General features: G+C 50.0%; 1 protein-coding gene across 9 annotated transcripts in view; it reads right to left on the bottom strand.

Annotated features, from left to right (window-relative positions):
• GGTA1 (glycoprotein alpha-galactosyltransferase 1 (inactive)) overlaps nucleotides 1-26,466 on the bottom strand; it is a 65,319-nt gene that overhangs the window by 29,603 nt on the left and 9,250 nt on the right. Inside the window, exons 1-2 of one of the 9 annotated variants that reach the window (XM_060154457.1) lie at nucleotides 2,363-2,379; nucleotides 1,823-1,938 (exon numbers count right to left, since the gene is read on the bottom strand). The exons of 4 other annotated variants lie outside the window; for them this stretch is intronic. The gene's annotated coding sequence lies outside the window, so the exon portion shown is untranslated. Of the gene's footprint in view, nucleotides 1-1,822; nucleotides 2,339-2,362; nucleotides 2,380-26,466 lie in introns of those variants that run through there. 4 more of the 9 variants (XM_060154456.1, XM_060154458.1, XM_060154454.1 and 1 more) reach the window with 4 other exon arrangements.

The following is a 26,466-nucleotide window of genomic DNA, read 5'->3' as shown; positions in this document are numbered from 1 at the left end:
CATTCTAAATAGTTTTCCATAACCATGGGTTTCACATCCACGGATTCAACTAACCACGGATCGAAAATGTTGAAAAACAAAAAATTCCAGAAAGTTCCAAAAAGCAAAACTTGAATTTGCTGCGTACATGCAACTATTTACATAGCATTTACATCATACTCGGTATTGTAAGTGATCTCCAGGTGACTTAAAGTGAACAGGAGGATGTGTGTAGGTTATATGCAAATACTATGCCGTTTATGTAAGGGACTTGGGCATCTTCAGATTCTGGTATCTGTGAGATCCTGGAACCAATCTCCTGTGGATACCGAGGGACGACTGCATTCACTTCCACACTAATATTATACTTGCAACTCTGCATTCTTTTTCTTAAAGCGGACCCTGGAAATTGAATACGCTTCTGGCCCTGCAACACTTGGATGCCCCCCAACTGAACCAGGCCAGGCCCCAGGCTAGATGCTTTACCAGTAATCTCTCAGGTAAGCCTCACAACGACCCTGTGAAGGCATTCTAGTATCATGCTCATTTTACACATATGAAAATGGAGGCTCAGAAAGGTTAAGTGACTTGCCCAATGCCACACAGCATAAAGTGGTGGAGCCAGGATTCAGGTCCAGAGAGCTGGCCTCTAGTGTCCACCCTTTTAACTCTTTTGTTCTCAGTAAACATGCAGGCTTACCCATGGACTAACCACCCATGTCTCTCTGCAACATCCTCTCATTTTGCCTTTCATGATTACCACTTAGCAATTGACCCAAAGCCAGCTAATCACAGGCTAGACTCACTGAGGGGCTAGCTTCTCCTTGGACCAGCTGGTGAGCACTGGCTCAACTCCTCTGCCATTTCCAGGTGCCTCTTGTGTGCCTGGTGTGGGAGCCTTCCGCACTCACTCCATCCTGTTCATCCCTCATCCTGGTCAGCGCAGCGGCTTTTAGCTGAGGAAACTGAGCTTTGGCAAAGGCTGAGATAGAGCACTGGGCTCACCCACAGGTGGGTGGTGTGTTTGAAAGGCAGACCCTGTGCCTCCCAGGCCCAGCTTTGGCAGGGGGTGGTGCTGAGGGTGAGGAGGGAGAATGCTGCTTTATCCTAAAACCTCTCTAAATTGGTGGGCATTACGGGGAAATGCTCCCTGTTGGGAGAAACATGTTATAATTTGTGGGGGAAAAAAAGTGCATGGAGGGCTGTTTCCAGTTATGTTTTTCATTACAAGGGTCAGAGTAAACACAGACGGAGGAAAACAAGAGACAAGCTTCAGACTAAATATACAACTAGCTGTCGCTCCAGCCATCACAGACGGAACAACCTGTTCTCGGAGGGACGTCTTGTAGTGCCCTTTCTTGAATCCCCTTCAGGAAATCTGAAGCCTGGATCCAGCCAGCTTTTCCTTGCTGCCTGGCCCAGAAATCAGTGTGCAAGAGTTTTTCCAAGAGAAAGAAGGGGAGGTAAATGAAGGGTCGGCGCTGCCCTGAGAGAGCTCTGCATCCACCCGCAACGCAGGTCCTGGGCCCCAAGACTCGCCCTCCTGCCCCTGCAATGGCACTTTGAGTCCTGCACAGAAAACCCCAGGCTGCAGCCACGCCCTGTGAGGTCCTGCCAGGGGCAGCAAACTAACAGGGACTGGACCAGCATCCCACCAGCACCCGCTTGATCCGACGCCGGGGAGAGGAGGACTCTGTCTTCTTCTAGAACTACCGAGGGGACCAGCAAGCAGTTAGGGGGAGAGCGGGGTTCCTCCCCCAGGGGCATGCACGCCGCAGCTGGCTCACAAAACCCCCAGTGACCCCGACAAGGCAGAGGTAAATCATTTCAACATGTCACGTACCTCATCGTCTGCTTCTCTCCCCCCAGAGTAAAAGGCAAAACAACAAAGTTCTATTGAGCTCCGTTCTGCAGAAGGAGGCCGGGCTGGGAGGAAAGGAAGGTGCTCCGTTCCAACTCCTGTCAAAAGAATAAACAGCTGTTTCGGGAGGAGGGGGGCAGACGGATCCCGCAGCAGCAGTCAGGGCTTTGTTCCTTGCTGGCCCTGGGAAGTGGGCCGTTTATCAGGCCTGTTGACTCAGAGCTGCATGCCAAGGCAGAGACGTTCCTCTCTGGGGCCGGGAACGGCCCGGCCTCCCTCACCAAGCGAAACTACAGGTCCAAACTAGGGCTGGTGTTGGAGGAGGGAAGGCCACCACCCTTGGGAGAGACGTACAGGCCACCTGCGTCACCCGCTCCTGGGCGAAAATGAGAACCGTTCTGAACCCAAACAATCCCAAGTGACAGCTACCAGGAACAGCTGATGGAGAGTTAAAAAGGAAGGGAAAAAAATGGAGAGGGGTGCTTGAAGGAGAGAGTCCTCAAGACTCCTGTTGTCAGCCACCTAAACGTTCCTCCACATCGAGCCTCTCTTCCACATCCTTTAGGCTTCAGAAGTTGTTTTGTTTGAGCGCTATTTTTATAGAACGTTCTGAGATCGCCCGCATTGCAAGCCGAGCTATAAGAACTTTAAAAGGTCACTGAGGCCCAACCCTGCTCTTTGGCTGAATAATGCTTAACCCTTCCCACACCCACCTCCAGCTCCCAAAATAGAACTTCCCAGCTGGAAGGGACCTCACAGCGGTGGATTTTCAAATATTGAAACAGCGAAAGCTTTAAAAAAAAAAAAAGCACATGAAGTCATTCTCAGAACCCCTATGTGAAACAGAGGACACAGGGAGCTGTGGTTGATGCAGGGAAATGAAGCTTAAAGCCCCCCTACCCATCTCTCCCAAGTGGCCCTGGACACCTCCTTGGGAGTACAGACTGGAAACCCCAGACAGACCAAGGAGACGGGACCAAAACCAGATGGAAAGGGGCCAAGGACTGCCCCCCAGCCTCCAAGGGATGCCTAATCCAGCCTCTTCCTCTTGTTCTCCAGAGCCTTCACGGCCCCCTCCTCTGCGGGCATGAGCTAGTCGACCACAGTCTTCAGGGTCTGGAAGTGCTGCTTAACTACTTACTTAAATCCTTCCTGCCGGCATCTACTACAGCTAACCCAGCCACACCTTACAACCTAGTTATTCCACCCAGGTCTATACCTCAAAGAAAGTACACATAAGCTCACCCAGAGACACGGATTGGAACATTCACAGTGCACCAAAAACTGGCAACGACCCCAAGGCGCACCATCAGACAGATCGGGTGCGATCGAGCGTGGGAGTCCACGTACGTCAGCGAGAAGTAACCAGCTACAGCCACTGACAGCAGCAGGATGCGTCTCACACACATTTCTTTCTCACTGAGCGAAAGCAGGCCTGGGTGACTCCATTCATTGAGCGTTCAGAAATAGGCAAAACCAACCTGTGGTGCTAGAAGTCAGAGAGGGGGGTGGTAGAGACTGGGAAGGGGCCCCGGGGGAGTTCCATGCTGTTTCTTGAGCCAGGTAGTGGTTACACAGGTGTGTCTACCTTGTGAAAATTCATCCCAAATGTCCCTTCTCTGTGTGTATGTTAAGAGCAAAAGTGAACAGAAACCCTCCTGCTGGAAACTGCATTCTCTGGGGCATTCTGTCTTTCCCTGACTCTGGCTCTCAGGACACAGGGTCACGGATAGACCTTGCTTTTTTCCTTCTCTTGGGGTGGACCTCCCAATACCGAGCACCACGGAGCACCTCACTATGGGCTCAGGGAAGATCTGTTGCATTAAATGATCCAGGCATCTGTACTGTGGTCAACAGGGAAGGGAAAGATGACAGCCTTTGGAGGCTAAGGAGCTGCGCTAAGATAAACCGGTCCTTTCTACGAGCAAGCACTGATCACAAGGGTCTTCCGTTTTATAGTTTACAAAGCAGCCTCTCGCCTTTAGCTCAGTGAGTCCTCAGGCTCACCCACCCAGGGGTCAGGGAAGGGAGGGAGGCTCTGAGAGCCTCTGCGACTTGCTCGAGGTCACCAGCTGGTGGGTCTCATGCCGCCCTTCCTCCTGAGCTGCCCCCGGGGGACACTCTACAGGTTAGTGGAATCAGAAGCTCCAGGTTGGTTAACCACAGCTCGACAGAGCATGCAAACCTGGAAGGCAGAAAATTCAACTTCCAGAGGATCCAACATGAAATTCCTCCTTCCCTGAAGCACAGACTCTCAAAACAAAGGAGCACATACTTGTGGTCGGTTTTTAATTGAGAGGCGGGGAACTGGAGCAAGGGAGCCTCAGGCCATGTTGCTCTGCTGATCAAAGGAGGCCAGAGGCTGTCCAGGTTAAGAGCCTGGCATCCCGGCCAGGCTGACTAATCTCATCACTCAATGGTCACCAAGGTCCCTTCCAGCCCTAACAGTCCATGGGCCTGTCAGACGACAGCCAGCATTCAGGGCCTGTCTGTCTGCCACACCCCGACCTAGAGGCTCACACAGCCTCAGAGCTGCAGCCCAGGTGTGGAGATGCCCTGGCTTCACATCCCAGACCCCTTCCGGCCGGGAATCACGAAGGATCAGACCCCCACCCCGCTTACCTCTGTGGAAGTGTGAGGATTAATTGTTCTTGGCCAAGAATGCTACAGACACAAAAGTTTCAGGCTGTCACTGTTTGTTGAATCCTGAATGTGTTCAGGGCAGTTATAAAAGACATTTTTTTTTTTTTGCGGTACGCGGGCCTCTCACTGTTGTGGCCTCTCCCATTGCGGAGCACAGGCTCCAGACGCACAGGCTCGGTGGCCATGGCTCACGGGCCCAGCCGCTCCGCGGCATGTGGGATCCTCCCGGACCGGGGCACGAACCCGCGTCCCCTGCATCGGCAGGCGGACTCTCAACCACTGTGCCACCAGGGAAGCCCTATAAAAGACATTCTTGCTGATGCTCGTGAGTGCTGGAGCAATTTGGTTGGTTTCCCCTTCTCTGTGTTGGGGGTAATCATAGTCCCCACCTCTCAGGGTAGGCCAGGAGCTTAGAGCATGGTGGTTCTGAATTTGGACTCTGGGCCCAGGCTGCCTGGATTTGAGTCCTGGCTCTGCCCCATATGCTGTGCAATCCTGGGCAACTTACTTAACTTCTCTGTGTCTCTGTTTCTACAGCCTATAAAATGGGGATAATAGTACTTGTATGGTAGCTGGCACATGGTAAGGGTATAGAGATACATATTACCCAGTGTTGCAAGAATTAAGGAGCTACTCCTTGAAAAGTGCTTGAGGTTCTCCATCACTGATAGTCTCTAGTGTTCAATTAATCCAAGGTTGCCGTTCCCTCGATTTTACATCGGTGTACGAAATAAAAATTTTGATCATGTATTCCTCCAGGTTGGGGAAACGTGGGGAAGGAGAGGTTCCAGCCAATGTTTCCATTACCATTAAGTACTGCCACACACCTGTGAGCATCAGCGCTGAAATGATCTTGGTGAAAGCCCATGTGGCAAATAACTGCACCCAGGAGAGTTTGCACCTCCAAGTCTATTTCCTTGAGAAGAGCTGGAAACGTGAAATCATGACGACTCTTTCCAAGCAACGCACAGCAAACCTTCTTGAGCTATGCCTCCATTCCACCTAACTCCAGGACAGACTCCACCAAAGCCGTGCTGGGGCGCACCCCCTGCTTCCAGAAGCTTCCGTCCTGAGCCTCAGCCACACCCCTTGTACCAGGAAGCCCCTCCCTGGGGCTGACCTTGGTTCTTCATGCTGTAGGTCAGACTCTTTCTACAGAAGGAAGATGCTGGCTTTGTTGACAGCTTGGAAGGTACGAGGAGCTTCCACCGAGGGGCAAGGACTGGGTTCTGAGGACAGCCTGGGCTTGAGCCCCCAATACAGGTGGCTGGATTTCCCCAACCGAGGAGTCTCCCCTCGCCCTCTACCCTCCCTTGCTTCCTCTCACCGCTTCCTCAGGCTGCTGGCCCCAGATGGAGGTGAAAAAGAGGCACCTGGTTGTTCTTATCACAATCGGGTGGTGGGTGCCAGGGGGTGCCCTCGACTCCCCTAGAAATTCTCACCCTTCCCTGAATGGAGAGAGGCTTGAAGCCAGTAGGCCAGTGCCCTGCCTCAGAGCAGAACTACTTCCTGAACAGGTGAGAAGCTCAGCGTCCCTCAAGGTCACCATCATGCCCTGTTTAGAGCCCACTGCTGTCTACAACGACCCATATACTTTTACACAACCCTAGGAGGGTAAGTAGGGTGAAGAGTACAGTCCCAAGTTATAAGGAAGGGAACTGAGGATAAAGTAAGAACCTTACAGAAGTGTACGGTCTGAGTCATTAACCCTGGAATGGAAGACAAGTTTAGGGTTTTTCCATGATTCTATCCCACCTTAACCTCTTATACCCCCGATGGTGGTGAAGCCAGACCAAACTGGGGATGCTAACGGATGTAGAAGAAGGCAGGGGCTGTGAACCAAATGCCACTGGAACCCAAGAGCTATTGGGGGGTGGGGGGTGCTTGTCTTCCATCTTGGTCACTTCCGGGTCTTCCCAGTACCTGGAACAGCACCTGGCACCTATTAGGTGCTCAATAGATATATGTTGAATGAATGCTGAGTGAAAGCCAGGAGCCAGCTGGGCAGCAGAATTGTGTGAATTTGACCAGGTATAATGCCATAGGGAGTGATGGGGTCTGTGGTAAACTGGGGAACTTCTGCCCAAATCAGATCGAAATCAGATTTTCAAAAGAGAGACAAAAAAATTGGGACTTCCCGGTGGTCCAGTGGTTAGAACTCTGCGCTTCCACTACAGGGGGCCCATGTTCGATCCCTGGTCGGGGAACTAAGATCCCACAAGCTGCCCAGTGCGACCAAAAATAAAAAATAATAATAATAATAAGAGAAAAATAACTGCACCTAAACAGCACTTCTCTGATTACGGAATGTGATATATTGGCCACAGATGACTCCTTTTTTAAGGGAAATCATTTTGTACCAGAAACTAAAAGTACTGTTTGAACCCCTGCTCCGTTATCACCAGCCTGTGTGATGCAGCCATGTCCAGTTCCCTTCTCTGTGCTTCTGTTTTCTCATCTGTGGAGTGGACGGTCCCTCCCAACTCCACTCTGCCCTGCCTGAGCCTGAATCTGGGGGTACAGCTGTGGATCGGGCTCTTATAGAAATCTGACCAGGGGAATCTCAGAAGCCTTCATGGAGGAGGTGATGTGACTGGACTTTTCAGGTGGGCTTCTCCTGCCTCCCAGCGACCTGGCATGTCTGTCTGCACAGGCCTTCACCCCTCTCTTCCTTCTCACTAAAGACAGGCTGGCAGGCAGCCCCCCCCTTCAGGATTTGTAAATCCTCTTCTGCTCAGGCCCGGTCCCCCCAGGAGGTCCTGTGGGGGTCAGCTTATGAACCAACCAGCTTTGGCTTTTGGAGGCAGGGGCCAGGATGCCACAGAACCTCCAGGCCACTCAGGAGCCCTTCTGAACCCTCCCAAAGGAGGCCCCAAACACACCGGTGAAAGAAAAGAGGAAATGGGGCACAATTCTGGCCCCAAAACAGAGAAACTCAGCCAAGCAAAGAGAAGGGAAACCAGTTTTTTGAGAGAGGGGACTCCGAGGCTGGCAGAGCCACAGAGAACTTTCTCCCAACCTGGCTCACTGCAAGGCCGGGGTGAGGACTCACGCAACCGTGAAGATAAGGAGGCTAGGCAGGCCTGCCCCACTCAGCCCAGCCCAGCCCAGCCCCAGAAGCATTTCTTTCCAAAGAGCCTGCGGAAGGGGTTGGATTGCAGTGAAGAAAATGTTTTAAAAATTGAAGTCAAGACCAATAATACAACCAGATAAAAGAAAGCCCAAGAAAGTGCTTTCTAAATCCAGTGACCTGCTTCCACAGGCCACGTGGCTCCAGGCACATCCTTTTCCCCATCTGGGCCTCACACCCCATGTGGGCGCAAACCAAACCTGAAGCAGCACTTTCCCAGGATCCCTATGGCTCCTTGGAGGGGACCCACGTGGGCTCGGTGGCTGTGAAGATCCTGGTCTCACTTGCTCTGCAAATCTGGCTGATGGATGTGCAGCCTTCAGAGCTCAACATCACCTCCTCTGAGATCTGCTTCCCGGCTGGAGCTGATTCTCTCTCCCAAATTCCCGCTGCCCTTGTGCAGCCTACTTGGAGCACAGATTGCTGTGCAAGTGTCCATCTCGCCCTCCGCGTGCAAGCTCTCAAGGGCAGCAGGGAGCTCTGCTTTAACTCAAGGTCCCTGGTGGTCCTCATACAGGGTCCAGTACAGAGGCGGTCCTGAGGATCGGTGGATGGACGGACAGATGGATGGTATATTGGCTTGCTAGGGCTTCCGTAAGAAAGTACCACAAACTGGGTGGCTTAACACAACAGAAGTTTATTCTCTCACAATTCTGGAGGCCAGAAGTCCAAAGTCAAGATGTTGGCAGAGCTGCTTCCCTCTGAAGGTCATGAGAGAGAACCCAACATGCCTCTCTCCTAGCTTCTGGTGGTTGCCAGCAACCCTTGGCGTGTTCCTTGTGACAGCATAACCCAACGCTCTACAGCGCCACACAGTGTTCTCCGTGTGTGTGTGTCTGTGTCGAAGTTTCCCTCTTCTTATAAGGACACCAGTCACTGGATTGGAGCCCACACAAATCCAGTGTGACCTCATCTTAGCTTGAGTCATCTGCAAAGAATCTATTTCCAAAAAAACTCATATTCCTAGGCACTGGGAGTTAGGACTTGAACACATCTTTTTGGTAGACACAATTCTACCCACTAGAGACAGTTATCCAAATAGCTATTGGTTGGGAGCCTGTAAACACTCGCAGAACCACCTGCATACAATTACAGAGCTGAAAGCCAAAGGTTGGAGGCAGGTGGGGACGTGGAGGTGGTCTTGAGAGAGAGGAAAGTGGATGGAATCCTTAGAGCATCTCTATTTGATCAGGATTATAGGAAGAAGAGAAACGCCTCCCTGAGACAGGCTCTGTGGGATGCCCAGTAGAGATGCTACAGGTCAGCCAACGTTCAGCTCTGGGCAACATAGAGATGTTAGTGGATAAGATCACCCTAGGAGGGGAAAGATGTGAAAGAAGAGGGGGCCCCCGGGGGCAGCTGGCATCAAAAACCCATGGAAGCTTGGAGTCGGATACCAGATTGCAGTGTGTCGAGGAAAGAACCTCAGGCGAGGAAGTGACGTCAGTGAGTGCAAGGACCTCTTGCCAGCAACTTGCCTTGGGAGGGGTTGGAGAGAGGGTCCAGTTAGAGAAGCCATGGAGAAAAAGGGAAATACTCCTGAGTACACTGCTGACGACGGGAAACCCCTGATGAGACAGAGCCACGGAGAGGACGGTTTGCAGGTTCAGAGGAGGGAAAGGACAGGTGCTGAAGAGCTGTGGAGGAAGAGCTGAAGGCTGTGGAGGAAGGCTTCAGGGAGGATGGAGGTGGGGATGCCACCAAGACAGGCAGAAGGTGCTTCCCCTTGTGCAAAAAGTGAGGAGACAGGGGACTTCCCTGGTGGCGCAGTGGTTAAGAATCCACCTGCCAATGCAGGGGACATGGGTTCGAGCCCCGGTCCGGGAAGATCCCACATGCCGCGGAACAGCTGGGCCCGTGAGCCATGGCCGCTGAGCCTGCGCGTCCGGAGCCTGTGCTCCGCAGCGGGAGGGGCCCCAACAGTGAGAGGCCCGCGTACCGCGCACACACACAGAAAAAAAAAGAATGCTGGGATTAGCCCCATCTGAATTCTCAGCTCAACTCCGCCCGATGACACTCCTCTGGCTGCCTCTGGCCTCACTTGCCCCCGGAAGAGGGAAGGCTGTGGAGGGAGGGTCGTGTTCCGGGGGCAAGGGTGCTGGGGCCTGAGAATCCCAAGGAGTGGGATTGCCAGGCAAACGAGGGGTGGCAACAGACAGAGGTCCTGTCCCCCGCTGTGCCTCCAACTCTGAGCAACTCCCTGTGTGTGCCTCGCTGTTTCCCACCCCCCTCCCCAATCAGATGCAAAGGTGGGGCTGGTGTCTCAGACTCTGCATCGCATGCCAGCTCTGGGGGCTCACGGCACCCCTCATGCCCAGCCACACGCTCTCAGCGAATAACGCCCCCAGAGGAGCAGTTGGTGCGTTCAGAGCATGTGGCGAGGCTCCAGAAACCAGAGTCAGAGGGGAGATGACAGCCTTTGGGTGGAGGGAGGGCACTCTGGGAGGGAGCCGGTGGCCCGAGCCAACAGCCATGCGGAATCCAACGCTCTACCTGGTTCCCATCAGAACAGCTGAGCTCCTTCCCCCTCAGCCAAAATGCGAGGCCCTGGAACCAGCAAGGGGCCGTTTCATGTGGGAAGAAGTGGAAGTTTTCAGGGACCTCTGCCTGTTTCCTGTTCTCCCTCCTAGAAGGAGATCCCCCCCGCTCTCAAGCAGCCAGCTCCCAGTCACAGCCTGTTGACCCCGTTTGCTCCCCTGGCTGGCCGACAGCACAGCCTTCCAGGTGACACGAACAGTGACATAAACAAGTCACTCTCATCCAAAGGCGTTCAAGTCCCTCAGGCTTTCACGCCAGTGGTAATCTGTCAGCTCTCCTCTCCCGGTGTCCTGCTGGCCCAGCCCCCCCCCGAAAGGTGGCCACACCATTTACAGCATCCATGCCGAACAGCCTCTGCCTGAAGCCTTCCAGTGAGGGGGAATTCACCACCCACCCGAGTAGTCTGGTTCATCTCTGGACTTTTCTGATTGTAAGACACATCTTTTCAGTGTGGAACTGAGCTCTGCTTCCCAGGATGTTATTATTAATAATAAGGACTACCTTTCATTTACATACACCATCTCATTTAACCCTTTCTACAATCACTCATGAGCCCTCCATTCCCCAGGCAGGGAATCTGAGGCTCAGAGGTTGAGTAACACAGACTAGCAGATATAGCAGAACCCGTAAGTTCTACCTGTCCGTGTAGCCTTGCCTTTCCCATTCACCCTAACGGCTCCTCAGAGATAGGACCCTTGACTCTTTCCTCTCCAAGCAAAACATCATCTTCCCTGGCACACTTCAGGAAAGCCGTACCCACAAGCATTTATTCCATCGGTAAACACTTGGAGGACATTTACTCAGTCCTGGGACTGCTGGGACTGGGGTGCGCACAGAATGAATCACATCCACTGCCTGCGCTTGTCAAGCCCAAGTCTGCTGAGAGGGACACGTGTGCCCACAAACGCCAAGTGCTCTCTGCGGACCTCAGCTACTGCCATTGTGTTAACCAGGCTGCACGGGTGTCCCCTGGTGGGCGTCACTGCTCCTCTCTACCCCTCGTCTTGTCCTTCTGTTCTGTTTTGCCATCCTCCTGTTTTTGACCTCTGGGCTTTGCCTTTTCACAGCAACCCTTCCTGGTGTGGGTAGTTTCTCAGAGCCTGTGAAATCAAGGTGCTTTCCCTGACACTTCTGATTCATGCTTGTCGTGGATCAGTTTTCAGGTCAATGTTTTAGTGCCCCCCTTTCACTCTCAAAGGTGTGTAGGTCTGGGGGATAAATCATAGGGTCACTCTATGTAAAAACTGTTCAATAAAATAAAGAGGCTTCAACGAAGTCCCCTCGGACCCTCTAGGATGCAGAGCTTGTGTTTACTACCAACCAGTGCCTCAGGATACCGGCTTCAGCCGCCAGACTCTTTTCTGAGGCCGCTTGTGGCGCAAGAGGTGGTACAAGCCCAGTCCCTCCAGACGCATCTCCGCCCCCACCCCCAACTTGTCCCCCTTAGCGCCTGCGGCTGAGATCATCTCAGCTCACCCTGCTTCCCCTGTGTAGGCTAGGAGGTATGAAGAGTCTAAGAATTTACTGAAAAATCCTGAGGTTGTTTTTGTCTCGGGCTTCTTTTTTTTCCCCTCCACTAGATTTTTTTCTTGTAATAAGTTGAGCGTAAAAGGCCTTCCAAGAAATAATCTCTAATGATGACGTTCTAGGAACCTAGAGTCGGAAGCTAAAAAACAGCAGCAACAGCTACAAAACCAAAAAACAACCTCTTAGTGGAGCCCACAATGGAGATGACTTTTTCTCTGCCTGTTCTTGGGATGAGCCAGTCCTGAGTTCAAATTCCAGCCCCGCTCCCTACTTTCTTGCTGTGTGGCCCTGGAAATGTCACTTCACATTCTGAGCCTTGGTTTACTCATCTGTAAAACAGGGATAATAATTCCTTACTCCTTGAGTTGTTGAAAGGGTGAACAATAACATCTATAAAGTTCCTGGTACCTCATAGGCACTTAGGAAAAGGCAACTTGTATTATTATCACCGGTTCCTAAGAGACAAGCACTGTCCCTACCTCATCATAGCAGCAGGAGGCCGTACAGCATAGAGGTCAGAGCCTGCACTTGAGTGAGCACGGCCTGGGCATTGACTAAGTGTGTGGCCTTGGGTGAGTCACTTGACCTCCTGGAACTTGATTTCTCTCCTCTGTAAAATGAGAATAACAATGTCTCTCTTAGACCATCTTAAATGAGATAGTGCACATCAAGTGCTTGGCATAAGGCCTGATGTTGGAGCAAGTGCCCAATAGACGGCAGCTACTCAATTCCTAATGATGATTATTCCAGAACTCTCCACCTCACAGGCTCCAGCACCACCTGCTCTGTGTCAAACAGCGACTTGTCCTCACGTCCTAAAAACAACCAGCTCTTCCTTGGCACGGGGTGTTCAGGAGGCCTCCTGCTTGCTGGAGCCTCTGACACAGCCCGTGAGGCAGGATGGGTCCCTGCATACAGAGGGAGTCTGGTGACTTGCCCAAGGTGGGAAGCTGGGTTTGGGTAGAGCCCAGAATTTCTTCAACCTCCTCCTGTCCCAAAGGAAGTCTGCAAATCACTGATTCAGAGTTGAAGGGAATGATGTGTTCGTTTGTTCATTCATTCATTAAGCAAATATTTATTTAATGTCAACATTGGCACCTACCAAGTGCTAGGCACTGTCCGGGCTGCTAGGTCAACAAGGATTAGCCAATACGGCCTCCCTCTCACCGAGCTCAGTGTAGTGGGAAGTGGAGCCCAGAATCCAACTCTCATGCTACCACATACATCCTGCAACCGAGGGGAGTGTCCTGTGACAGCAATGAGTCACCCCCTTACTCTAGGCTCCACGGACTTCTGGCGGACTCAGAGAGCAATCTCACCTGCCTCTTCGCCCAGGCAGCTACAGGAACACCCCCGCCACCCAGGGTCACTCTCCTTTCAGGCCTGGCCTCAGTCTTCTGAGCAGCTTCATTTTACAGATGAGAAAACTGAGGCACCAAGGCAGGGAAATGACTTATCCAGGGCCACTCAGCAATGAAGTGAGGAGCTGGGGCTAGTAGCCAGGTGTCCGGCATCTCTCCAGGACGAGGACGAGAAGCCTCTTAACTACAGCACAGGAAATCAAGAACTCAGGGAAGGGGCTGAGGGCTGCAGTCGGTAGTCTTCTCCCAGAGTTTCCTTATTTATGCCCAAGAAAACCCCAAAAGCCTCTGCCAGGGAGGGCCATGTCTCTGTCCTTCCCTCCCCCTTCTACCCTCACTGCCCTTGAATGATTTTGGATACCACGACGGGACACAGAAATGCAACTGGGAAAAGGTGAGCATCGTGTGTGGGCTGGAGACAAGTGAGGCATCCAATTCAGAAAGAACGTCCCTCTCGTAAACATCAAATAGCTCAGAAACGGAGGGAGAACGCCTAGATATGTGCCACGCTTACAAAACGTCATATGGGTCTGGGACGAAGAATGTGGCTTGCGAACCCCAGTTCAATACCATTGCCTCTGCCTTCCCTGTGCGTTTAGCACCTGGAGCTCCCAGCAGGTATCACCTGCCCTCGTCAGGGCTGCTGCCTTCTTCACTGAACTTCTGCTTTTCATTCCCCCAGAGAGGCCGGCAGCTGCGTGTGCCTTTCTGTTCTGCTTAGCACTTGGGGCTAAGAGGTGCCTTTAGGGTTTTTTGTCTCTGGGTGTGGTTTCCTAGCACTCACCAAGGACAGCCTACAGCCCACTCTGTCTGTGCCACGTGCCTGGTTATCTCCGCTTGCAGAGTTGACCTAGCACACAAAAAAGGAGTGGCCCACCTGGGGTATTCGTTAATGCTGTTCTACTAAATAGTCCCTGCTCTCCACCTTCATGGTAGGCTTTCGTTTCCTGGTCCCCTTGTGGTTGAGTAGGGCCATGTGACTAGTCCGATCAATAAGATATGAGATGGTCCAAGCATTTAATTGCCAGGGGAAGACCCTCTAGGGCTCTCTTTCTCAGGGCCATGAAGTACATTCAAGGAGGTAACCGCTCCATCAGCCTGATTCCTTGAATGAGGAACACAGCCCCAAGCTGACCCAAGATGCCCATATTAACTAGAGTAAGAAATAATACACCTTTAGGGAATTCCCTGGCGGTCCTGTGGTTAGAACTCTGTGCTCTCACTGCTGAGGGCCCAGGTTCAATCTCTGGTTGGGGAACTAAGATCCCACAAGCTGGGAGGCACAGCCAAAAAAAAAAAAAAAAAAAAGATAAACCACCTTTATGGGTTTGGCCCCTAAGATTCAAGGGTTGTTTGTTACTGCAGCATACCATACTCCATCCTGACTAATACACTGCCCATCTCACACAGAATACGATATTCTCTAGATATTAATTTGCCTTCTTCCCTATAAAAATCTTTACCCTCCTCTTCAATGAGAGCCTTGCATAAACAAAGGAAAATGAAGTGGAGGCAAGAGCATCTCTCCAGTGTCCTGCAGAAATTTTTTCCTCCTTAGGTTTCAAAGATGGCTGAAGATTCAGCTACATTTGAAAGGAATGCGAAGGAAGTTCAGCGTGTTATCTTCTGTGGCTTCCCTTTCCTATGAGATAGGAAGTTAGGTCACTCATGAGAACGTCTTGCAGGCTTGCAACGTGACAGCCACCCAGGTTAGGAGCAGATGCCTTGGGCACTGGGAGAGGACACTGACCAGGAATGAGGACACAGTGCCAAGCAGCTCTGCAACCCTGCTGGGGCTGTAACCGAGCCAGCCACGCCAGCCCAAGGACAGTGGTAGGGATGGCAACTGGCTGGATTCCTCCCCAGTTAGGGACTGTCTGGCCGGGGTAGGCGGCAGTGAGGGTGGCTAGAAAGACAAGGAGGGGGTGTGGTTTCAAGGCAATGAAGGATGTGTGCTTTAACTGGCTGATCATGGGAGGGAAGGAGGTGGCGCTCACAGCATCCCTGTAGATTCTACTGGTATTCCCATTTTACAGGGAGGGTAACCAAGGCTCAGAAAGATGATATCTCTTGCTCAAGCTAAGGATCAGAGCCAGAACTAATCCAAGTCTGGCTGACACAAAAGCTTAGCCACCACCCAGTGCTCTTTCAGCCGGAAGACATTTCACTCCCTCTGAGCTCCCCTTAGCCCCTTATCAGGCTTCTTTTCTGCACCTTTACTTCTACCTTTAATTACTGACATATAATTACATATATCCCAGTCCAGACTGTGAGTTCCTGAAGAGCAGGAATCTGTACCTTATATAATAATAATAATAACAACAGCAACAAAGCAGGAACAGCAGCATATGCTACACTTCTTGAATACTGAGCTGGGTTCTAAGCACTTTACACTCATTATTCAATTCTCACTGAGCTCTCTGAGAGGTAGGTACCGGAATCATCCTCATTTTACAGATGAGGAAGCATCTCAGTTCAGTTGAGCTGAAATTCAATCCCTAATATTAATATTGGGTTGGCCAAAAAGTTCGTATGGGTTTTCCGTAAGACGGTATGGAAAAACTTTTTGGCCAACCCAGTATTTTAGTAACTATAGTTCAATTTGAGTCATTCTCTCTATAATCCTATTCATTTTATTTTTCACATTTAAAACATTCCCAGAAGGAGTCTATAGGCTCCCCCAGATGCCAAAGGAGTCCATAAAGGAGCACAATAAAGGTTAAGGACCCCTGCAGAGGCAGATGCCAGGGTTCCAGAGGCTGGGTTCTGTCCCGCATTGTCCCATAGAACCTGGCTGGGATGGGGTAAGGAACCCTATACCATCTTCATGCAACAGTGGGGAGTGAATAAATGTTGCTTTATCCCATCCCCACAGCATAAATACATAAATAACATAACTACTTTGATTTCAGCAGTGTGAGCCCATGTACGGCATTCATCATAATAAACAAGGCACCTGTTTCCCCAATTTAAAAAAAACACTATTTTTAGCATCCCGCGTGCTAATTAGAAAAGCATCAGTTGTTGATCACAAATTAGGACAAGAGGAGGGCTTTGTAGCAGCCCCCTCTGGACAGAATGCTGGCTGGCCCTACCCCCAGACAGTCCCTATTAAATTTGCTTTCATAGCTTCTGAGCGCTGGCTTGGTCCAAGCAGCACTCACATGATATCCCATACAGTATATGTTGAAGTTTTATACTTTATAAAACTTTTTGAAACTAGAATTTACTTAATTCCAGGCATCCAAACATGTACACTTGAATCAGAAGCAAGGCAGAGAGCTCTCTGGATTTCCGAAAACCAGGGCTATTATAGGAGTCAGGGATAAGGTAGTGGGGCCAGTGCCCTCTGCCCAGAGCAGACGGCTAGTTGCCCTCCTGGCCAGCTGGCCAGGGCTGAGTGCTGGGCCTCAGGACACCCGGGCGGCAGTCTGGCACTGCCCCCATGGGCTGTATGACCTTCCATAAATTGCAGGCTGTATCTGGGCCTCGGTTTTCTTATCCTCCAAATACGGGGCTGTACTAGATCCAAGTCCAGCCAATAAACAATAACAAAGCACCCACTCTGTGCCTGGTACTGTGGGGAACGCAGAGATTATACAGACTCCCTAAGGAGCTGACATTCTAGTCAGGGAGCCAGGCCTGGAAGCAATTAACTATTATGCACAAGAGAAAGATTTAAGTGCGAGTGGCTGAGAGGGGATGGAGGCCCTGTGTTGTGTTCTGGGGCCAAAGAGGAAGGACTAAGCCATGGTGTACGGGCTGTGTAGCAAGGCTTCCAAGAAGAAGAGGCTACATTTGAACTGGGCCTCAGAGGGTGAGTAGGAGTCTGGTGGGTGGGGAAGGGCACTTGGGTCGAAGAGCCAGCATCTGCAAACGCAGGGGCTGGAAGGGGAAGACCCCCAGTGGAGCCCAGTGTGGACTGTGGAGCTGGGTTTCCAGTCCTGGTCTCTCCATACATCTACTGCTTTGGAGTCTGGAAGGAACAGTCCTGGGAACCTGTTTTTTTTGTTTTGTTTTGTTTTGTTTTGTTTTTTGCGGTACGCAGGCCTCTCACTGCTGTGGCCTCTCCCGTTGCGGAGCACAGGCTCCGGACGCGCAGGCTCAGTGGCCATGGCTCGCGGGCCCAGCCACTCCGCGGCACGTGGGATCTTCCCGGACCAGGGCACGAACCTGTGTCCCCTGCATCGGCAGACGGACTCTCAACCACTGCGCCACCAGGGAAGCCCCCAGAACCTGTATTTTTAACAAGCTCCCTAAGTGATACTGACATGCATGCAGCAGGTGTTAAGGGTTGAGAAAAAAATGAATGAATGAATGAATGAATGAATGAAAAAATGAACTTGACCTCAGCCAAGTTCCTTCCTCTCTCAAGATGCCTACCCTTTGTTAAAATAAAGGTGCTGGATCAGCCTGGTGGTTTTCAAACTGTTCCAAAAAAACCCCAGAATCTCCCAAGTCCCTCAGAGACACAGAGAGGAGCTGGAGAGGCTGAGAGAACAGGACTCTGAGCCCCATCACCCTTCTCTAGACCATCTCTCCTTTTATCTCTTTGCTGTTTTGTTTGTAGTAAAGGTTCCTTGGCTTCAAAGAACTTTTAAAACCACTGAATTGGATGATCCCCAAGAATCCCCAAGGAGACATTAAAAAATTTCTTGAGGGCAGCAACTTCTCTTTGGTGAGTATTTCTTGAACAAGTACGAACAGAACATAAGGCTGTTTATCAGAAGCAAGTTATCTATTTTATCATTGTATTTTAAAATCTTTTGCTGTGGCCCAGAAATCAATGAGTGGAGAAAAAGGAAATGTGGTATGACAACACAGTGGAATATTATGCAACCTTTAAAAAACGTTGTTGAGGAATAGTTGATACAATGGAAAATGAAGTAAGAAAATCAGATACAAAATTGCACAGAGACTATGATTTACACTATGGATATTATACATCAGAATTACTGGACATGTAGGGCAGCTCCTCAAAAAATTAAACACAGAGTTACCATATGGCTCAGCAGTCCTACTTCTGGTTATATACCCAAAAGAACTGAAAGCAGGGACTCAAAGAGATACCTGGACACCGATTCCAAGCAGCATTATTCACAATAGCCAGAAGGATGGAAACGACTCAAATGTCCATCCATGAGCGAATGGATAAACAAATGTGGTCTAGACACACAGTGGAATGTTATTTGGCCTTAAAAAGGATGAAATTCTGACACATGCTTCAACATGGACCAAACTTGAAAACATTATGCTAAGTGAAATAAGCCAGACACAAAAGGACAAATATTGTACGATTTTACTTAGATGAGGTACCTAGAGTAGTCGAATTCATAGAGACAGAAAGTAGAATAGCGGTTACCAGGGGCTGCAAGGAGTGGGAATTGGGAAATTATTTGCTTCATTGGTTGGAGATGATGGAAAAGTTCTGGAGATGGACACTGGTGATGGTTGTCCAACTTGTAAATGTACTTAGTGCTACTGAACTGTACACTCAAAAAGTGTTAAAATGGTTTATGTTCTATTTTACCACGAAAACAAAACCTAGCTTCACGAGGTAAAAGCGGTGAATTCTGTGCAATGAGATTGTGGCAAAGGGATCACTTTATTCTTTCCACTTCTCTGCATTTTTCAAATGTTCTACAATGAGAATACGTTGTTTTTAAAACCAGACAAAAAGCGGGAGCTTCCCTGGCAGTCCAGTGGTTAAGACTCCACGCTTAAAAAAAAAAAAAAAAAAAAGACTCCACGCTTCCACTGCAGGGGGGACGGGTTCGATCCCTGGCGGAACCCTGCCCGGGGAACTAAGATCCTGCATGCTGAGCGGTGTGGCCCCCATAAAAAACCAAAAACAAAAAAAGCAAAGCCAGATGAAGAGCGATTTAATTACATAAAACTAGTGGTTCTCTGGTACTTTCCCAAAATGCATTGTTGTCTTTTATGCAAATGTAAGCAATACTTTCTGTACTTAATAAAAGCAGCCAAGTTCAAGGATGCCATCTGAAGAATACACCAAGCTGCTCAGTCAAAATAAACTACAGGCAGAGCAGGCCCCCTTTCTAAGGCTAGTTGTTCTTGTCTATATTTAAATAAATTTCAAATAAAAAAGGAACCAAAACAAATCCTCTAACGAGCCTCCCAAGAAGCTGTCTGGCTTGGAAAAGCTCAAAGGCAAACTGAAGAGAGAAAGAAAAATGGGGAACAGCTGGTGTTTTTTTAGGACATTAACTCACTGCAGCTGGGAAAGTGACTTTGTCAGTGAATTTCTATCCCTTCTGCTTCTGGAAAACGTTCTCCTGTAGAATGAATTCAGAATCCAGGAGAGCCTCACCATCTGCATTCACTGCAAATCCACTTCCTCCAGCACCTCTCACCCCAGATAATGTCGAACAAAGATATAAAGATATTGGTTTGAAGGGCAGCCCATGTGTCTGCCGGCCAGGGTGCCCTCTGCCCTAAGTCACGCGGGTCCACCTTCCTGGTGCCTGGGCCCTCTGCTCCGGGCTGGCTCAAGGGCAGACAGACCAGAAGGTAGCCTCCAAGATGAGCAGGCTGGGGCTACCCCTGGAGTGGCCCTTCCCTGGCTATGTGACCTTAGGCAGTGTCCTTTAGAGATTCCGTGTCCTTCCCTAGCCAGTGGGCAGAACGGCACCCACCTTGCAGGGCTGCTGGGAGGGTTAAACAGTGCTGCTTGTGTGGAGTGTCTACTGAGATGCTGGATGCATAACAGGTGCTCCCAAGTTTCCTCCTTTATTTCCTATAAGTTCACTGTCCAAGACACATACGTGTCTTGGTGGGGCATTGGTACCATATGTGATTAATGCTGACTGGTGGATTACAGGATTACAGTCAAATGATGGGGTGGAGAGAGGCTCCTTCAGACCTGGGGCCCAGGACCAGCCCTGGAGGAGACACGGGAGGGGAACCAGCAGTCCCGCTGTCCTGGGTCTCCCTCCCACACTGACTGGCCAGCACGGAGCCCTTTCACAAGAATTCTGTGTGGGATCCACAGAGCAGGTAGGTGGGCTCCATATTACAAGTGGAGAAACAGGGGCTCAAAGAGGCTAACTGTCTTAGTCAAGGTCCCACAGTTCGTAAACAGCCAGTCTGAGGGTTTTCTAAAATTCCCTTGGCGTGAAGGCAGAGGGGGGTGGGTCCCAGTACTTTCAGCTCTGCCACTGACTCACTTGTTTAGTTAGTTGTTTATCTTCTGTCTCTTTCCTTTAAAAAAGTTTTAAGGAAATTGGGGGTAGGGGAAGAGAAAGATTCTCTGGGGCACTAAGCTAGATGGGTCTCCAATCTCTGGGCTTCGGTTTTTTCATTTATAAAAGGAGGCACTTCCTGCCTCGGGACCTTTGCACGTGCTCTTCCCTCTGCCTGGGTCACCTTTTCCCACCCCCCTCACACCCGTCTACCCCCTCCCTCCATGTCCTTTAGGTCTCAGCTCCAACATCACTTCCTAAGGGAAGAGTCTTATTCTCCTTGTAGCTTCCTGTTCTTTTCCTCGAGGGCAGTGATCAGTCTTTGGACATATATGCATGATTATTTGATTAATATCCACCTCCCCACCAGATGGAAAGTTCCTTGCTAATCAGCATCAGGCTGAGAGGTGGCATTCAATGGTATTTGTTGTACATTGATTCAAGAAACGAGTTCTTCTCAGGGCTCTGCCAGCAGCCAGCTCTAGGATCTTAAGAAAGTGCTCTAAAAAGAGGGGACATATGTATTATATATGTATAACTGAGTCACTTTGCTGTACAGCAGAAACACAACATTGTAAATCGACTATAATCCAATAAAAATTAATTTAAAAAATTATATTTGATTGCCCAAAAAGTTCATTCGTGTTTTTCTGTAAGATGTTATGGAAAAACCCAAACGAACCTTTTGGCCAACCCAATAGTTTCTTAAGTGGCCCAAATTTTCAACAATAAAGTAATTATTAAATATATTATGAAAACATTTGTACAATAAAGCATTACACAGTTAAAAAAAAAAAGAAAAGAAAGTACTCCTCCATCCCCGCCCACCTCCACCCCAGTCTCAGGTTCTCACCTATGCAACCTGGAGAGGTGAACTGGGGCACCAACTAAATAGATCTCTGCCAGCTCAGCTCACACATTCTATGATTGCGTTGTCTCAAAAAGAAAAAACAAACCAAACCCCAAAAACCAAAAAGCAAAAGCCAGGGTGATTCCAGCATCCTTTATGACCTAGGCCAGGTTCTTACATCTGGGGGGTCTCAGTGTCCCTATCTACAAAATGAAGCATTTAGGCAAAATCTTCCAGCTCTTTCCACCTCCAACTATTCTAATTCCCGAAAGGAAGGCCCCGCCATCCCCTTGCCCTTCACCATGGACTCTACCTCAATCCAGGCTCACAAACAGGAAATGTGACATCTAGGAGCGGATGGGCCGCTTGTTTCTCTACAGCATGGGGGGCTGGCGGGGGAACAAAGAGTCTGAACTTTTCCAACTAATGCCGGGACTCCATGCCCAAGACCTTTCTCAAGCAGTGCAGGCAGAGGGCGCTGCTGGGGTCTGGCTGGGCCTCCCATGCCCTTCCCGCCCCCACGTAACCACAGGGGGCCCCCGCAGCACAGAACCAGCAGATGAGCCGTCTTGGCGATGTTACCTTGTAACTGTTACTCTGATGCTTGACCCAAGGTGGTAAAACCTCAGGACAGAGCCGAAGGTGGCGTGTAGGACTCCTGGGCTCCAGCGCAGGCCCTGTGTGACCTTAGGGAAGCCCCCACCCCTCTCTGGGCCTGGGTTTCCCCATCCATTGGAGTGAGAGGGTTGGATTGAGGGCTACGCCAGCTCCCTGCTTGCTCTGACATCTTCTTTACGAAGGCAGTACGCGGCCCTGATGAAGGGTCCCATCATCTCACCGGTATCTGAGTCCCAGATCTCTCCCCTACCATGTGGCCCTGGGAAATAGCTAAACCTTTCTGTGCTTCCTTGCCTCATTTATAAAAAACAGGTTTCTGGGTGATGAAAAGGCAGGGCTCCTGTAAAGCTACTAGAACAGCATCTGGAGTAAGTGCCCAGTAAGCGTGAGTTGTTCCTGTTTGATGATATCTCTGGTTTCTGAATCACTCCCCTTCCCAGTTTGCTGACTGTAGAAGGGCAGGCAGAACCCAGGCAGCCCTACTTGCCCAGCAGTGGCAGTCCACGCCCAAGCCCCATCCCTCAGGGAAAGCAAATCTGAATCTCAGTGTGGGCCAAACACCATAGGAAAAGGGAACTATGCAGGGAAAGGCGGAAAAACCTACGATGCTGCCCCAAAGCAGATGGACTGGGGGCATCGGCTGCTCCCTGGGGCTGCTGGGCACCAGAAGGCCTCCAGCTGCACTGAGTCAGTAGTAGAGGGAGGGCCCCGGACCATCTCCACCTTGCCCTGGAGGGGGACGACCTTGTGGAGGAGGGCAATGAGATGCAGAAGAAGATGCGGATTGGGTTTATCTGTTCCTACTTCTGCCTGGAAACTCCCAGGGAAGAGGAGGCTGGATTCAGTCATCGCAGCCTCGAGAAGGGATGAGGATGACTCCCTCGGACAGCGCTGGTGGCCTCTCCCCTGGGGACATGGAGGTGTGGGCCTCACCATCTCCCTCCACTCCTCAGGGACCCAGGGAGGGTCCTGAGCCCCACCTGGCTCAGTGTTCTCACCTGCAAAGGGAGGAGACTCCAACACCTGTTTCCACCAGCTGCTGTGAGTCTCAAAGCGGGGCTGCGGACAGATGCTGTTTGTTCCTCCACGAGGAGGGACAGAAATTGAGAGGAATTCGCGTTTACGGTATTTTACCAAAGGACCGGTCCACGGGAGACCAGAAAGAAAGGAAGAAGGAAAGGATCGGTCTTTTACCTCACTGTCCTAAGATGCAAAGCACGATGCAGGAGACACGTAGGGTCCCTGTCCTGCCTCCCTCCTAGGGCTGCCCCCACTTGGCTCCAGTGGGCTCTGTGTTCCTGGTGGAGCTGTGGGCGCCCATCCTGCTGGAACGACTCACCTAGGAAGACTTCCCTCCTTCACCCTAGAGCATTTCACCCAGCTGCAAATGCCACAGGCCTCAAAATATCTGCTGCCCCTGAACAGGCAGGGCCTGGCGCTCTCTCTGCACAGCTGGATGGGGCCAGTCACGGCAGCTCAAGGGAAGTCATGCTGCACTCAGTGTTGAACGCTGTCCTCGGAGGAAAAGAATAAAACCGACGGTCCTAACAACCAGTGCACTGGCTTTTACCCCTGAGGATGCTCAGTTGAGAATCCCTGTTTGGCTGCACTGTGGGGAAGGGACGCCTTTGTCAGGTACAGAGACTTTTTATACCTGAAGGGAACCCTAGGGGTCTCTGCTCAAACTCTTTTCTTTTACAGATGAAGAGGCTCAAGGAAACATGCACCCTTTGGGGATTAACATATACACACTGCTGTATGTAAAACAGATAACTGACAAGGACCTGCTGAATAGCACAGGGAACTATACGCAATATCTTTCAACAATTTATAAGGAAAAAAGAACATGTGTGTGTGTGTATATATATATATATATATATATATATATATATCTGAATCACTTTGCTATACACCTGAAACTAACACAACTGTAAATCAACTATACTTCAATTAAAAAAAAAGAAAGATGCACTTCATAGCAGAGGCAGGATTTGAACCCTCGAAGGGTCCTAGCCCTGTCTCTGCTCGTGCAGTTGATCCATGGTTATTGAGGGTCAACTACATGCACGCAGTGTTCTAAGCACTGGGGATTCGGCAACGAACCACCCAGGAAAGTCTTCTGTTCTCACAGAGCTCACATTCTAGTTGGTAAACAAATATACAAAATCAATAATTATAATTAACAAGTCATTAAAGACATAATTTCAGGTGGGGAAAAGGGTAACAAAGCCAATAAAAAGGCTGGCATGTTAGAGACTGCCTGAGGGTAGGGGAAGCTGCTGTTTGGGGGGATGGCCTATTTTCACTGGGTCCTCTGGAGTCCCCAAGGACCTCCCAAGCCAGTAGCATCCTGGAGCTGGCTCATGCTGGCTTGCAAGAGCCAGTTGTTAAATTTTCAGGAACTTGGCGAGCAAGTTGTTAAACACAGCCATTATTAAAAATTAAATTCTATAAACTCACAACTCAGTGAATTACAGTAAGATAAAAGGTAATCATCAGGGGCTTCCCTGGTGGCGCAGCGGTTGAGAGTCCGCCTGCCAATGCAGGGGACGCCGGCTCGTGCCCTGGTCCGGGAGGATCCCACATGCCGTGGAGCGGCTGGGCCTGTGAGCCATGGCCGCTGAGCCTGCGTGTCTGGAGCCTGTGCTCCACAACGCGAGAGGCCACAACAGTCAGAGGCCCGCGTACCGCAAAAAAAAAAAAAAAGGTAATCATCAAAATTCATCACTTCCTAAATCAGAAAGACAAATACCGTATGCTAACACATATATATGGAATCTAAGAAAAAAAAATGTCATGAAGAACCTAGGGGTAAGACAGGAATAAAGACACAGACCTACTAGAGAATGGACTTGAGGATATGGGGAGGGGGAAGGGTAAGCTGTGACAAAGCGAAAGAGTGTCATGGACATATATACACTACCAAACGTGAAATAGATAGCTAGTGGGAAGCAGCCACATAGCACAGGGAGATCAGCTCGGTGCTTTGTGACCACCTAGAGGGATGGGATAGGGAGGGTGGGAGGGAGGGAGACGCAAGAGGGAAGAGATATGGGAACATATGTATATGTATAACTGATTCACTTTGTTGTAAAGCAGAAACTAACACACCATTGTAAAGCAATTCTACTCCAATAAAGATGTAAAAAAAACAACAACAAAAAACCTTATCACTTCCTAATTGTTTTACTACATGCTATACCCTTGAGGTTATTTATGTCTGCTGTATCTAGACACAGTGGAAAATACTCTACAGCAGCATGCTCCCAGCTCCTCCAGTAGCAGCTTGAAACTGGTCACAGTGGAAATATCTATACTATGGGAATTGGCAAATACCATGTATCAGGGCTTTTTTTTTTTTTTTTTTTTTTTGGCTTGGCCGTGTGGCTTGCAGGGATCAAACCTGTGCCCCCTGCAGTGGAAGCGTAGAGTCCTAACCACTCCACCACTAGGGAAGTCCCTGGGCTTTCATTTTTCAACTGGTCATGAAACATTTACCAGCATACCATGGCCTCCAGCTCTAATCCAGGCCTTCTGTGTTTGTGGGAGTCTGTTTTTCTGGGGAGAGTGTATGGTGGTGCAGCCCAGCCCTCCTGGGGCTGTGTGTGAGGGCGGTGGCTACAGTCCTGTGGCCATGAACTTCCCTCTTCCTTTTTTAAGGCTTCCACAGCGAGGAAGCGAGTCTCGGAAGTCTAAACAGATCTGTCAATTCCTGCAAAAGAACTGCTTTCTTCAACAGTATTTAACAAGGGTCTGTAAGATGGTGACGCATTCATTCCTCTGGTTTATTTTTGATAAGTTAAATCCTATCCTAAGTATACTGGGGAGGTAAAAATTTAAAGGAACACCCTGCAGAGAATCTGTTTGTGTAAAAGTGTGCGGTCACTTCTGAATTCCTCTAGATTTTCGTACGTTGGGTTTCTTCCTTCGAGAACGTAACTGTTCTGATAACGGCGGAGTGACGTTACTACTACTTCTACCAATAATAATGATAACAAGCACCATGTCAGGCACTAGACACACAGGTTATCTCTTAAATCCACGCCAACCCATTTACACAGAGAATGTTGAGGTTCAGGGGTTCAATAACTTGACTAAGGCCAGGCTGCCCCTCTGGTCATTCATCTGCACCTGGAATGCAGGAGAGTGACCCAGGCCTGGTCAGCTTTGCATCATAAGGAAGTAGCGCTAAGGTTCAGATGCCAGTGAAATGTTACAGCAGTTCCAGTGGCAGCAAAACTACAATTATCTCCTGTTGGGAGAGCCTAACTGTGTGGTCTGTTGTCCAACCTCTACTGGTTCTGCGCAACTTGCTTTTCCAGCTTCCCCAGGGATACTGTGAGCAACAACAAAAAATGCTTCCAATGCGTGCCTCCTCTGCCCCGGTGAGCCGTAAGCTCCCTCGGCTGCCTGCAGCCACGACTCCTGACCGGCGCCTCTTCTCAGGTGCTTCTTAGTATACCAGCCGCAAACGTTTACTAAGCCTTTTCATGCCAGGGAATGAATTCCTAAGCACTCAATTTGCACATGAGAATATTAATTCCCCCTTCCTCTGCACAGCTCTGGTTAACATATGAAAATAAGAGTTTGCCATAAAAATACCAATCTACAAACAACCATCGATCAACCGAGAGCAAATCCAGACCCAGTCCCTGCTCTCCGGGAGCCATATTCCCCTTAGAGAAAACCCCGCCCTTGATTTTGCAAAGTGTCGTGTCGTTCCCCACAGATGCCAGGCAAGTTCCTCTCGGAGACAG

This window comes from Lagenorhynchus albirostris, chromosome 7 (genome assembly GCF_949774975.1).
Source record: "Lagenorhynchus albirostris chromosome 7, mLagAlb1.1, whole genome shotgun sequence".
NCBI lineage: Eukaryota > Metazoa > Chordata > Mammalia > Artiodactyla > Delphinidae > Lagenorhynchus > Lagenorhynchus albirostris.
This window is presented reverse-complemented; position numbering and strand designations above follow the sequence as displayed.